Genomic DNA, 12,338 nt, shown 5'->3' on the forward strand with positions numbered 1-12,338 from the left:
CATCAACAAAATGAGAAACAAAAACCACACGATCATCTCAACAGATGCAGAGAAAGCATTCGACAAGATCCAACATCCATTTATGGTAAAAACTCTCAATAAAATGGGTATAGAAGGAAAGCACCTCAACATAATAAAGGCCATATATGACAAACCCATAGCCAACATCATACTCAATGGGCAAAAACTGAAAGCCATCCCTCTCAGAACAGGAATAAGACAAAGGTGCCCACTCTCACCACTCTTATTTGACATAGTACTGGAGGTTTTGGCCAGAGCAAGTAGGCAGGAAAAAGAAATAAAAGGAATCCGAATAGGCAAGAAAGAAGTGAAACTCTCACTGTTTGCAGAATACTTGATCTTATATATAGAAAATCCTAAATGATTTATCAGAAAGCTATGAGAAGTAACCAACAATTACAGCAAAGTTGCAGGATACAAAATCAACTTACATAAATCAGTAGCATTTCTAGACTCTAACAACAAACTAACAGAAAGAGAACTCAAGAACACAATCCCGTTCACAATTGCAACAAAAAGAATAAAATATTTGGAACAAATTTAACCAAGGAAGTGAAAGACCTATACAATGAAAACTACAAGACTTTCCTGAAAGAAACTGATGACGACATACAGATAGAAAGACATTCCATGCACATGGATTGGAAGAATAAACATAGTTAAAACGTCTATACTACCTAAAGCAATCTATAGATTCAATGCAATCCCAATCGGAATCCCAATGACATTCTTCACAGAAATAGAAAAAAGAATCCTAAAATTCATGTGGGGCAACAAAAGACTCCAAATTGGTAAAGCAATATCCGAGAAACGAGAAGAAAGCTGAGGACATCACAATCCCTGACTTCAAAATATACTACAAATCTACAGTAATCAAAACAGCATCGTACTGGTACAAAAACAGGCACACAGATCAATGGAACAGAATTGAAAGCCCAGAAACAAAACCACACATCTATGGACAGCTAATCTTCGACAAAGGAGCTGAGAACATACAATGGAGAAAAGAAAGTCTCTTCAACAAATGGTGTTGGGAAAACTAGACAGCCACATGTAAAAGAATGAAAATAGACCATTATATTACGCCATTCACAAAAATAAACTCAAAATGGATCCAAGACTTAAAGGTAAGATCTGAAACCATAAGTCTTCTAGAAGAAAATATAGGCAGTACACTCTTTGACATCAGTCTTAAAAGGATCTTTTTGGACACCATGTCTTCTCAGACAAGGGAAACAATAGAAAGAATAAACAAATGGGACTTCATCAGATTAAAGAGCTTTTACAAGGCAACGGAAAACAGGATTGAAACAAAAACACAACTCACCAACTGGGAAAAAGTATTTACAAATCATATATCCAACAAAGGGTTAATCTCCATAATATATAAAGAACTCACACAACTCAAAAAGAAAAAAATCAAACAACCCAATCAAATAACGGGCAGTGGATATGAACAGACATTTCTCTAAAGAAGATATTTGGATGGCCAGTGGACACATTAAAAGATGCTCATCATCACTGATCATCATGGAAATGCAAATCGAAACTACCCTAAGATATCACCTTACACACATTAGAATGGCTAAAATAACCAAAACAAAAAATAGCAAATGTTGGAGAGGTTGTGGAGAAAAAGGAACCCTCACACACTGCTGGTGGGAATGCAAACTGGTGCAGACACTATGGAAAACAGTATGGACATTTCTCAAAAGATTAAAAATAGAACTACCATATGACCCAGCCATCCCCCTACTGGGTATCTATCCAAAGAACTTGAAGTCAGCAATTCAAAGAGACCCATGCACCCCCATGTTCACTGCAGCATTATTCACAGTAACCAAGACATGGAAGCAACCTAAGTGCCCACTGACTAGTGACTGGGTAAAGAAGAAGTGGTATATGTATACAATGGAATACTACTTAGCCAGAAAAAAGGATTAAATCGTCCCATTCACAGCAACATGGATGGACCTTGAGGGTATTATGATAAGCAAAAAAAGCCAGATAGGGAAAGACAAACCCTGTATGCCTCCATTCATATGTGGAAGATAAACAAACACATAGACAAAGAGAACGGATTAGTGGTTACCAGGGGAAGGGGGGTGGAGGTGGGCACAAAGGGTGAAGGGGCGCACCTATAATATGACTGACAAATAATAGTGTACACCTGAAATCTCACAAGGTTGTAAACTATCATAACCTCAATAAAAAAATAACAGAAAAAAATCGTTAATCTTAGCACTCAAAAAAATTGATTAACTCTTTCATAGAAAAATGACAATTCATATGTTTAAGAAGGAGTCAACCACCAGTCCGGGAGGAAAAGGAAGGCAAGAAAGCCAATGCTTGAGAGGAAGTTTGCCCTTTCTTCCCAGGATCAGTCCCTGTTTCTGATCCCCTAAGTTTTCCATTACTCTAAACCACAAGTTTCTGCAAGGCTCAGTGTTTTAATTAAACCCCAATGATGAACACAGACTTTCCGCACTTTGTACTGCTTTGCACCATTATGCTTCAAAGCAGGGTTTAAAGAAAACAGTCAGGAGGGGCTCATACTAGTCAACGCGTCACAAGTTTGCATTCCCCTCACACCAAACAACCACAGAATAATGGTGTTCAGAATTATCTGGAGTGTATAGAATGGCACTTTATGATCATTTTCTGGCCTTCCAGCGTTGGCATTCTGTTCTTGATTTGCCTGTTTCGTGTCCACAAAGTAAAGCTCTGTCTGTGTGACTCAGGCTGTGAAAATGCTTCACTTGGCAACTGACATGGTGTTCCCCCCACAGGGCTCCGCAGAAGTCCAGGAGAAACAAGAAGGCCAGCGCTCGCGTCCCTCCCCTGGTGCCATCTCTAATGGTCCCAGCGGCCCTTGCCAATAGCCACAGTGGAAGGTGGAGGCTGGAAGGGAAAGCCGTGTCCTGAGCTAAACTCTGCTCAGAGAGGCTTCATTCTGAAATTGATGGGACAGTGGGAGACTTTCTTTCCTTCTCTTCCTTCCTTCCTTCCTTCCTTCCTTTCCTCCTTCTTTCTTTCTCCTTCCTTCCTTTCATTCTTTTTCTTTCTTTTCTTTTTCTCTTTATCCCTCTCACTCTCCCCCTCCTCATCCTTCCTCTTTCCTTTCTTTCTCTGCAGGTCTCCTGTGAAAATAAAAGGAGCAAAAATGGCAAAGAAATGTTCTACTAGCAGAGATTTCTGTGGATCACACCGGCCTTTTCCCAAGGCTGTCACTCTCTCTGACTCAGCTCTTTGCTTTCAGGGTGAGAGACACAATTAGCTGCTGTGAAAAAGTATGAAGAAACAGAGAGAAAATTCAATAACTAACCCCAATAGGAGAGCTGCAATTACACTTTAATCTGAAAAAATCACCTGATGGTTAGCTTTATGGTCTGTGCAAATTCTGTGGGTGTCACCCACAGTACCAAGTAGTATCCTTGGCCACGGCATAACATCCAAAGAAGTTGGCAAGATAACCTTGGATCAGGACACTGAATCTTTTATACTTGAATTAAATACTATGAAATGACTTTTGGACTCTGAACACGATTATGACATTCACTGAGTCTGCCAAGTTTACCATGAAAATAAGGGGAAAATATGTAGTTTAAATATTAAACAATTCAATTTTTTTTGGACAGTCCCCTTCTAAAGTGGACCAAGATTGTGCAGGCTGCAGATATTCATTTCACAAAGAAGAATGGGTTTCAGCTATCAGCTCTCGAAGGCCATTCGTTCCAGTTACAGTGTGGACGCACCTCGGAGTAGGATGGCTCCATTGCAGGGCCATAAAGTTCAAGTCCAGGAGGTGAGATGGCATCTTCATTTCAGTCTACTGTTTTGAAATTCCCAGGTCAGCATTTGCTGGTGAGTTTTAAAGGGGAACTCAAGAAGATTTGCAAACAGCTCCAGGTTTGCTGCCTTTTCGATGCTTCAGAGTCATTCTGTTCCTGAGTGTCCATCATCTCAAGTCATTCTCGGCATCCCAGCTCTGCCATCTGTGAATAAGTGCACTGATTTGTGGTTGGTAAGCACCAAGCACTCATCCCAGAAAATTGTCATTTGAATGATTTATGTGCATGTCCTGAGCCCCATCGGGCACTAAAGAGATGGATGCTTTGCTAATAAATCTCACATTCGTCAACATTAATTTAAGGTGATCCAAGTTGGCAGTCAAAAGCATACTTTTCAATAAGCACTCAACTTTTCTTCTATTTAGGAGAATATATTACCAACTTCTGCGAAATACCATTTGCAAGAAGCTGAGCTGGAGTAGGTTTAGGAACTTAGCGGTTTTAAGCTATCTGCCCCAAACACATTCAGTCCACGTGTACACATGTGATCAGCAAGCAGATGGTGTCACTGCTCACAAGCCCTCCACAGTTGTCTCTGCCCAACCACAACCACTTAGCAGGCTCAGGCAGCCCTGTCAATTGTGCCATCCTGGAAGGAGGACCTGGAAGCACTGCAACAACAGAGGACAGGACCAGAGTCTGTGCTCAGAGGACACGAAATGAAGAAGAAACCTGGACCATGAGCTCTTGGAGATCATAATCCAGTTGAGGAGATAAGATGGTGCCCATGAAAGTGTAAGTCAAGCAGGAAGTGACCATGTACCCAAAGATGGGCAGAGCTTCAAGGAGGGAGAGATAAACATGTTGGATTGAGCAGGGAAGGTGGCGAGGAGGCTGTTAGAGGCTCAGAACCTGCAGAGGAGGAGGAAGAGGGTCCTGAGGGAGGCATGGGGAGGAAGAGTGGCTTGAAGCAGAGGTCACATTGGAACATGGAGTTCCCTGAAAGTCAAGCTGGCAGTTGGCCTGTCCTCTCCCGGGCAACCCAGAGCAGCAAAGGTTTCTGAAGAAGGGAGAAGAGGAAACCGATGTTTTCTAAAGGTTAATACAGAGGTTGTGCTGGGGTGGGGGTAAGAAGAATCAGAAGCCTGGTAGTGGACAGAGCTGTTAGGACATCATTGTCATCATCGAGGCCCACGGCTTCGAACGATGGGTGTGTATTCCCAGATGTGCTCAAGGAGAACCACTGGGATGTGGGAAGAAAATATGGAAATTCTTACTTGTATTTATTTTTTAAATTATCATCTATTTGAGTGTATATTTATATATTTTAAATGAAGATACTAGTTTAATAGAAAATGAATATGTTACAGACTGACTTGTGCCCCTCCCCACCCCCGCAAATTCATATGTTGAAGCTCTAAACCCCAACGTGACTGGATTTGGAGACAGGGCCTTAAGGAGGTAATAAAAGGCAAATAGGCTCATAAGTGGGGCCTTATTTTGATAGCACTGGTGTCCCTATAAAAAGAGGAGGCGACCACATCTCTGTCTCTGCACATGCACAGAGCAGAGGCCATGTGAGGACACAGTGAGAAGGGGGCCATCTACAAGCCAGGAAGAGAGCTTTACCCAGAAACCAACCTGAAGGTCACCTTGATCTTGGATTTCTGGCCTCCAGAACTGCGAGAAAATAAATTTCTGTTCTTTTTTTTTTTTTTTTTTTATACGTGGGAAGCCTACAACAGCATGGCTTTTGCCAAGCAGTGCCATGTCCACACCCAGGATCTGAACTGACGAACCCCGGGCCACCAAGAAGTGGAACATGCGAATTTAACCGCTGCGCCACCAGGCCGGCCCCTAAATTTCTCTTTAAGCCCCCCAGTCTGTGGCAACCCTACAGACTAATACAGTATACAGTAGGTCAACAATCAAGAATTGGAAGAGGGAATTATATCTCAATTTTTAAAAAAAAACTTTAACAAATTGAGGAGCACACAGAACATATTTTCACAATGTGCATGATCAAAAGAGTTTTGGGGAAAATGCTTTAAGGTGGTAGGGGCCTAACTTGAGATGGCAGTGAGTGCTAGAAGCTACTTCAGAGGAAAAATAGAAACTTGGTGAGCCAGTGGATGAGGAAATGAAAGGAAGAGAAGGATGGATGCGCTCTCTGGGTTTTCCACTCTGGGAGTGGGGAGAGACAGCGCCATCTCTGCTAGAGATAAGGATGGCAGAGTTGCTCCCACAAGGAGACTCAGAGAAGCTCAAGGACCACAAAGACTGATGGAATTCCTTGTGGAACGCCCTCTGGACAAGAAAGACAACTTGCTAGAGAGGTGAAAGGAAAATGGGAATTTCAAGGGAAGAGAGACTTTTGAGGGGGATAGGCTGGGCAAAAGTATCAGGGAGGTCAAGTGGAATGAACCGGGAAATGCCTTCTGGAATGCCATGAGGAGGTCATTGAAAACTTTCAAAAAGTGACTTCAGTAGGGGGGAGAGGGTGGGAGCTGGAGCGCAGGGGGTTAAGAGGGGACGAATGGAGAGGAAATGAAGGCAGCCGGTTATGTTTAGATTTCTACTCTTAAAATGTCAGTGTCAAAGTCAGAGCGGTAGGGGGTGGGACGATGTAATGTGTCAGCTTTCCCTTTCATCTCCGACCCCAGAGGAATTCCCTATTACTCGTTAAACAGTGTTAAGTGGTAACTGGGGCTGGGGAGGTGGGACCCGGGGTGGGGGTGGTGAGGCAACAATAAGGTGTTCAATCCCGTTCCAGAACCTTCCAGACAGCTCTGGTTTTGTGTGTGTGACAGAAGATAAGATAGCTCTCATTTTGTAAAGTCAGAAAGCATAAACAATTCTCAAATCCATATACTGATTAGAAGTTTGGAAATTTCTCCCAAATTTCACATCATATTTGATAGCTTAATGTCAGAAGAAGATCTGACAGAAATGGTGGGAAAAGGTTGGAATTCATTTGGGCATCAGTACCAGAGTCTCATCCACCAGCAGTTAGACACCCAGGAGACACCATCTCAGTATTTTGGCTTTCCCTGGATGAAAAACTGTTTACTCTCCATTTCACAACTGTGCAAATAAATCAAAGTCACATGTGAGAACTAATTAATGCTTATAAAATTCTTTGAGATCCACAGATGAAAGGGGCTATTTAAGTGCAGAGTATTATCAGCTAAGGATTGAACAAATCTGATCCTCCTGGAGAATAAACTCTGTCCTGGGAACAAATTTGGTACTTTTGGAAGCTACATTAAACATTTTAGGGGAAAAGCAATAATTACTAACTCTTCAATAACCAATCTTTCCGTTTCTAGAAGTATCTTACTAGTTTACATCTTTGGACATTTATGGACTTTGTACAAAATATCAACATCTGTTGCACAGAATCATTGACCCTCAGGGCTGGAGGGGTCACCTAGCCAACTCCTTTGCTCATTCAATTCCCTCTGTGATATGCACACCAATGGCTGCCCAACCCATGCTTGGTTCCTCCAGCAGGGCACTTGTTACCCCCCATTCTCACTTTTTCTCGTCTGAAGATAGTTTTAAAAGTCCTTTTTACTATCTTTTGCATCTTTTAAGGCCAAGGCTTATTTTAGGCTTCTGCTGCCCTAAATCTCTTCTCATGGAAATGAACCTTGGTTCTTCACTCTTCTCTTTCCATATTGGTGCACATGCTTTTAAAATCTGATCCCATTGGCCAGGGCCCAGACTTTCTGCAATAATGACTTGAAACTTTTCTTGCAAATGTGCATAGACTCTCCCAACGTTTTTTGTGCACAGTGACTTGCCTAAACTCGAAAAATAAAACCTGACATGACTGTAGGGTCACATGGCTCATATATATTCTCAGAGAGTGGTTCAACTGGTCACCGAGTGTTAGGCTGAAGAGATCATCTTTAGATCAATGGAATCTGATATTACAACAGCAGTCCCTCCTCAAGCCAATAATGACCTACTAGGATCAGTGAGCACAATTGGTTAGAATAAAGTAATGATGGGCTCGGGGCTGGCTCCCTACAAGGCCTTAGCTGTCTCCTGCCCAGATGGTCCAATGGATTTGCCAGTGCCATTGGTTATGAGAGGGAGGGGCAGAGTGTGGATGGCTCAGAATAATCCCCGCACAGGTCTCTGGAAACAACAGATCATAGTAGCATCCACATGAGGGATACCTCAGGCTGGAGCTCTGCCAGGGAGAAAAGACAGTGACGGAAGGAAAGACAGGAGCCATGAGAAATAAGGCCTCACGGAATATGCCTTGGCTGAGAGAGGGGAGGAAGGGCAAAGTGCAAAGAGAAAGGAGAGGAACATTCAGAAATTACCCAAGGTATGGCCTTGGACAGTCTCTTCCCATATCTGGACTCTCCATGCGGATATCCAATGTGTGTTTGAGGAGAGCCTTTTACAAACTCTTAAGTATGTGTGTGTATGCTGAGGGGCGAGGGGTTGCAGGCAAGTGCATGCTTCACATGCACGTGCATAAGTGTGTGTGTGTTTGTAAGGTGGGGCTGCCAGTAGGGCGGGGGGTGAGGGGGTGACGCTTGCTTGCTTTTTCTCCCTTGGCTCAGATGTTCAGGTAAGGGGAAAAGTACAGGTGGGGCTGGAGTAGGGTTGTACCCAGCGTAAAGGCGGGGAGCCACCCCTAGGGGCATACACCTGAAATCTCAAAGTTCAAAGAGGTAACAAAGGCTGTGTGTGCTCACAGTGTGAGTTTCACACAAATGAAAATATACGCCCAGGTGTTCACCCTCTAGAATTTTACAGTGCAAATTAGGAAGCTGGTCCTCCTAACGTGGCAATAAAACATCAAATGCTCGAGCTACAGTCTCTCAGCAGGCATGGGAAAATGGTTTGTCTTGGACCCGTGGACAGCCATTAATACAACGAGGAAGTTAAAGAAGGAGGAATCATGAAAGTTTCAAGTTCACAGAGAATTTTTCTCCTTGTCCAAACACAACAGCGTCTCATGAATGCCAGACCGTGGGCGCGGGCTGTGAAATTCCACAGAAACAGAATTCTCTTGACGTGAGCTCTTCCTATGGGAGCCTCAGTTCACAGAGGTTTCCACCCCAAATTTATCTGTGGAGGATCACATAGGAAGCAGCTGCGGGGGCGCTGGAACTAGAGCGATTCACAGAAAGAGGGCACACTCTCTCACCTCACCCGAAACCAGTCCTTTGTTATGCATTTGACAAAGAACTAACTCTCCAGGAAGACCATTTCACACTAACTGGATATTTAACTTTATGTTCACATAAACATTCAATGGATTACTTACCAATAACAAGAAGTTTTAAAGGAGCTCTTTTAAAACAGAAATTCAGGCAAATTGTCCCCCATTCCCCTCTCCCCCCCCACCCCCAATTAGTGAAAAGGAGACACACTTTTCTCAACCTACCTCAAAAATCGACCTGTTTGGGGGAAAGTAGTTACGTGTTTTCTACTCAGAAAATTATATGGAACAATCTGATACGGTTTCACAATAATTGTTTGGAGCTGTTGCTAACAAAATGGCTCAAGAAACAGTGTTAAGTTTCAAGTTGACAAAAAGTAACTACCCGAGGAGAGGATGTGTCTGCACTGATGGCTCTCTTTTCTGGGTCCCCATGGCACTTAGTCTGCCTGTGACCATTATAATTATATAATTGGAGTTTTTGTGCCTGGCCACACTCTACCTCCAACCTTCCACGTCACTGTGAAGGTCCTGGAGAAAGGGGCTTACCTTCCTCGTGTTTTGATTCCCCTGGAACCCAGGCCAGTGCCTTGAAGAGACGTTCCACGACGTCTAGTGAGAGTGTGGGGAACACGCTTAGATGCGGTAGGTTGGGGTCAGATTACACGGGGCTTTGGAATCCGAGCAGAAGAACCTGGTCTTCATCCATCATCGGCCAGAAGGAGCCACTTAAGGTTTCTGAGCAGAGGGTGAGAGGAAAAATTGTACTTCAGCCCAGCAGTGGGGCACCAGAGTGGAAGCTGTTGCCAGAGGCGGCAAGCATAGACGCTAGGGGTAAATCTAGACTTTTCAGAAAGTAAAGCAGAACTTGGGGACACTTTCAAGGAGATGGAAGACATGCAAGTGTAAAGTTGTCTCTAGTCTATGAGATCAGATCACTGAAAGAGATGCCCCCCTAAGAGACACTCGCGTGAGGATGTGGGGGAAATAAGGCCGCTGTTGGTCACAGGGAATTTGAAGAGATCCCCAAGCTGAAACGTCTAGATGGCAACTATGACTCAGAAAGGAGTCAGGGCTAGAGATTCCAATCTAGACGTCACCCGTGTAGTGACTGCTCTGAAAAGCGAAGACATCACGCGCATGCCCCAGAGTCTGCTTGTCGGGGTGCGGGGGAGAGGTCCAGCCAAGGGTACCCGGAGGATCTGCCCAGGAGCTAAGGGAACCAGGCCAGGCTGCCTCAGGCGACCTCTAGGGAGAGCTTCCTGAGGAACGGGGGCAGGGATGACGGCAGTGGGGTGTCAACAGCAACAGCCTTGGAAGAAAGTGAGGCCCGAGGAAAGACATGGCAGTTTTTTTAAAGGAGGTCATTCGCGGGGAGCAAGACACTTCAGTAAGTGCGGGGAGCAGAGGCCAGGTTGCAGAGCACAGATTCAGAAGAAAGAAGATATGAAGACACCAGCAGCAGTGGCTGTGGGCTGCCCTTGAGGTGGTCGTTCGGGAGCTACAGGAAGGAGCAAGACTGGGGGAGGTTATAATAATCCTCAATCCTGAGCATGGTGTCAAAGCTCCATGTGGGAACAGGCACCCCAACTCTCTTCTCCAGCTGACAGGTCCATACATTACACCTTTAAATGGCCCAGGTTTCTGGACATGTGGTTCCTCTGTGTCCAAAGCCCCTCTGAGCCAAGAGAAAGAGCCCACTTAGAGAGTGCCTGGGGAGCATGTGGAGAGGCCACAGGGCGCCAGGAACTGAGCGTTTCTTGGAACTCTGAGCGCCGGTGCTGGTTTCAAGGCCGCAGCCACATGTGCTGCTGGTAGGGACTGTGTAGAGAGAGCAGACGGCCTGTGGGCTCCCCGGGCAAGCGCACACAGTGGCCACATCAAAGGGATGGGGCAGCGGGACTGTGAGTTCCTTGCTCTTCCCCACGAGTGGACCACAACTCTGGGATGTCACAACTGAGTCCAGCTGAATCTAAGCACTTGTGTTGCAAGTACCCATGAGTCGGCCAAGGAACACGGACTCTGACATCTCCTGAGTGAGAGAGATTCAGGGTCAGAGGCTCCTTTCTGGCACATCCTTCACACTGGAGAAAGCTGGAGGGAGCCCGCCGATGTCTTCACACGGCACGGATACTGTAGAGGCGCAGGAATGGGAGGTGCTGCAGTCTGAACGCTTATGCCCCCCCCCCATTCATATAATGAAATACTGAGCCCTGAGGTGATGGCTTTAGGAGTGAAGGCTTTGGGAGGTGATTAGGTCATGAGGGCGGAGACCTCATCACTGGGATCAGAGCCCCTATAAAAGAGGCCGCAGAGAGCTCCCTTGCCCATTCCCCGACGTGAGGACACAGCACGACGGCACTTGCCAGACCCCAACTCCGCCAGGGCCATGATCTTGGATGTCTCAGTCTCTAGAACTGTGAGAAATAAATGTTTGTGGCTTATAAGCCACCCAGTTCGTGGTCTTTTTGTTACAGCAATCCAAACGGACTAAGATAGGCCTTAAAGGAAACTATGATGCAGCCAGAATTTTGGAAGCTTCCAAAAGCCGATAAGCTTAGGAGAATCTGGAATCAAAGCAGTGGTAATGCCTTCCTGGCTGGGCAATTCTACCATTTAATGAAGAATAACTGAATAAACCCCTAAGATTTCACCAAATACTATCTCTGCATTTGACTTCCTTCAGCAAAATGTCCTAAAATTTCCAGAAAATACCCATTAGTGACAAATTGTTGTTGCAATTTGCATGGCTCTGATCTTCAAGGGCGAAATGGGTGGTTTTGCTGAACTGAATCTTCAGTGTGAGGAGCACTAGGAACAGACAACACTTAGATAGCTCTTAGCACGCGCCTGCACTGTCCCTGGTGCTTCTTACACACTGACTCACTTCACACGCACAAACCCTGCAATGTAGGTATTTTTACTGCCCCCACTTTACAGAGGAGGAAAGTAAGATAGGAGGAGACTGAGTCCAAGGAAACGCAGTCAGCTAGGGATAAACAGCGATTGGATCCAGGTAGCAAGGCTCCAGGGTCTGTGCCTTGACCACTGAGCTGTACTGCCTGGAGAAGGCGGAAGTCCCTGACCTAGAAGTTGCTCAGGACAGCAGGAGGGGGAGAAAAGTCAAAATGGAATATGGACATGACGGGGTGAGTGTAGGGGCGGAGGCGTATGGTGGGACCATGGGCACGTGGGAGAGGCCTGCAGCCATTACAATGGGTCCTGGAAAGGCTGTCCAGAGGGGCTGACACATGAGTGAGCCTTGCAAGAAGACAGGGGAGGAAGGGGCTGGATATCATGCCAAAGAAGAGCAACAGCAAAGACATGCAGGAACCTGC

General features: G+C 45.2%; 1 protein-coding gene across 4 annotated transcripts in view; it reads right to left on the reverse strand.

Annotated features, from left to right (window-relative positions):
* SCAF8 (SR-related CTD associated factor 8) overlaps nt 1-12,338 on the reverse strand; it is a 203,200-nt gene that overhangs the window by 15,130 nt on the left and 175,732 nt on the right. For 3 of the 4 annotated variants that reach the window (XM_044761788.2, XM_070485954.1, XM_070485823.1), the window contains 2 exons: nt 9,550-9,738; nt 3,777-4,016 (listed from right to left, as the gene is read on the reverse strand). The gene's annotated coding sequence lies outside the window, so the exon portion shown is untranslated. The remainder of the gene's footprint in view (nt 1-3,776; nt 4,017-9,549; nt 9,739-12,338) is intronic. The other variant, XM_070485993.1, reaches the window with a different exon arrangement.

Source organism: Equus asinus, chromosome 1, assembly GCF_041296235.1.
Source record: "Equus asinus isolate D_3611 breed Donkey chromosome 1, EquAss-T2T_v2, whole genome shotgun sequence".
In the NCBI taxonomy this organism is placed as follows: domain Eukaryota; kingdom Metazoa; phylum Chordata; class Mammalia; order Perissodactyla; family Equidae; genus Equus; species Equus asinus.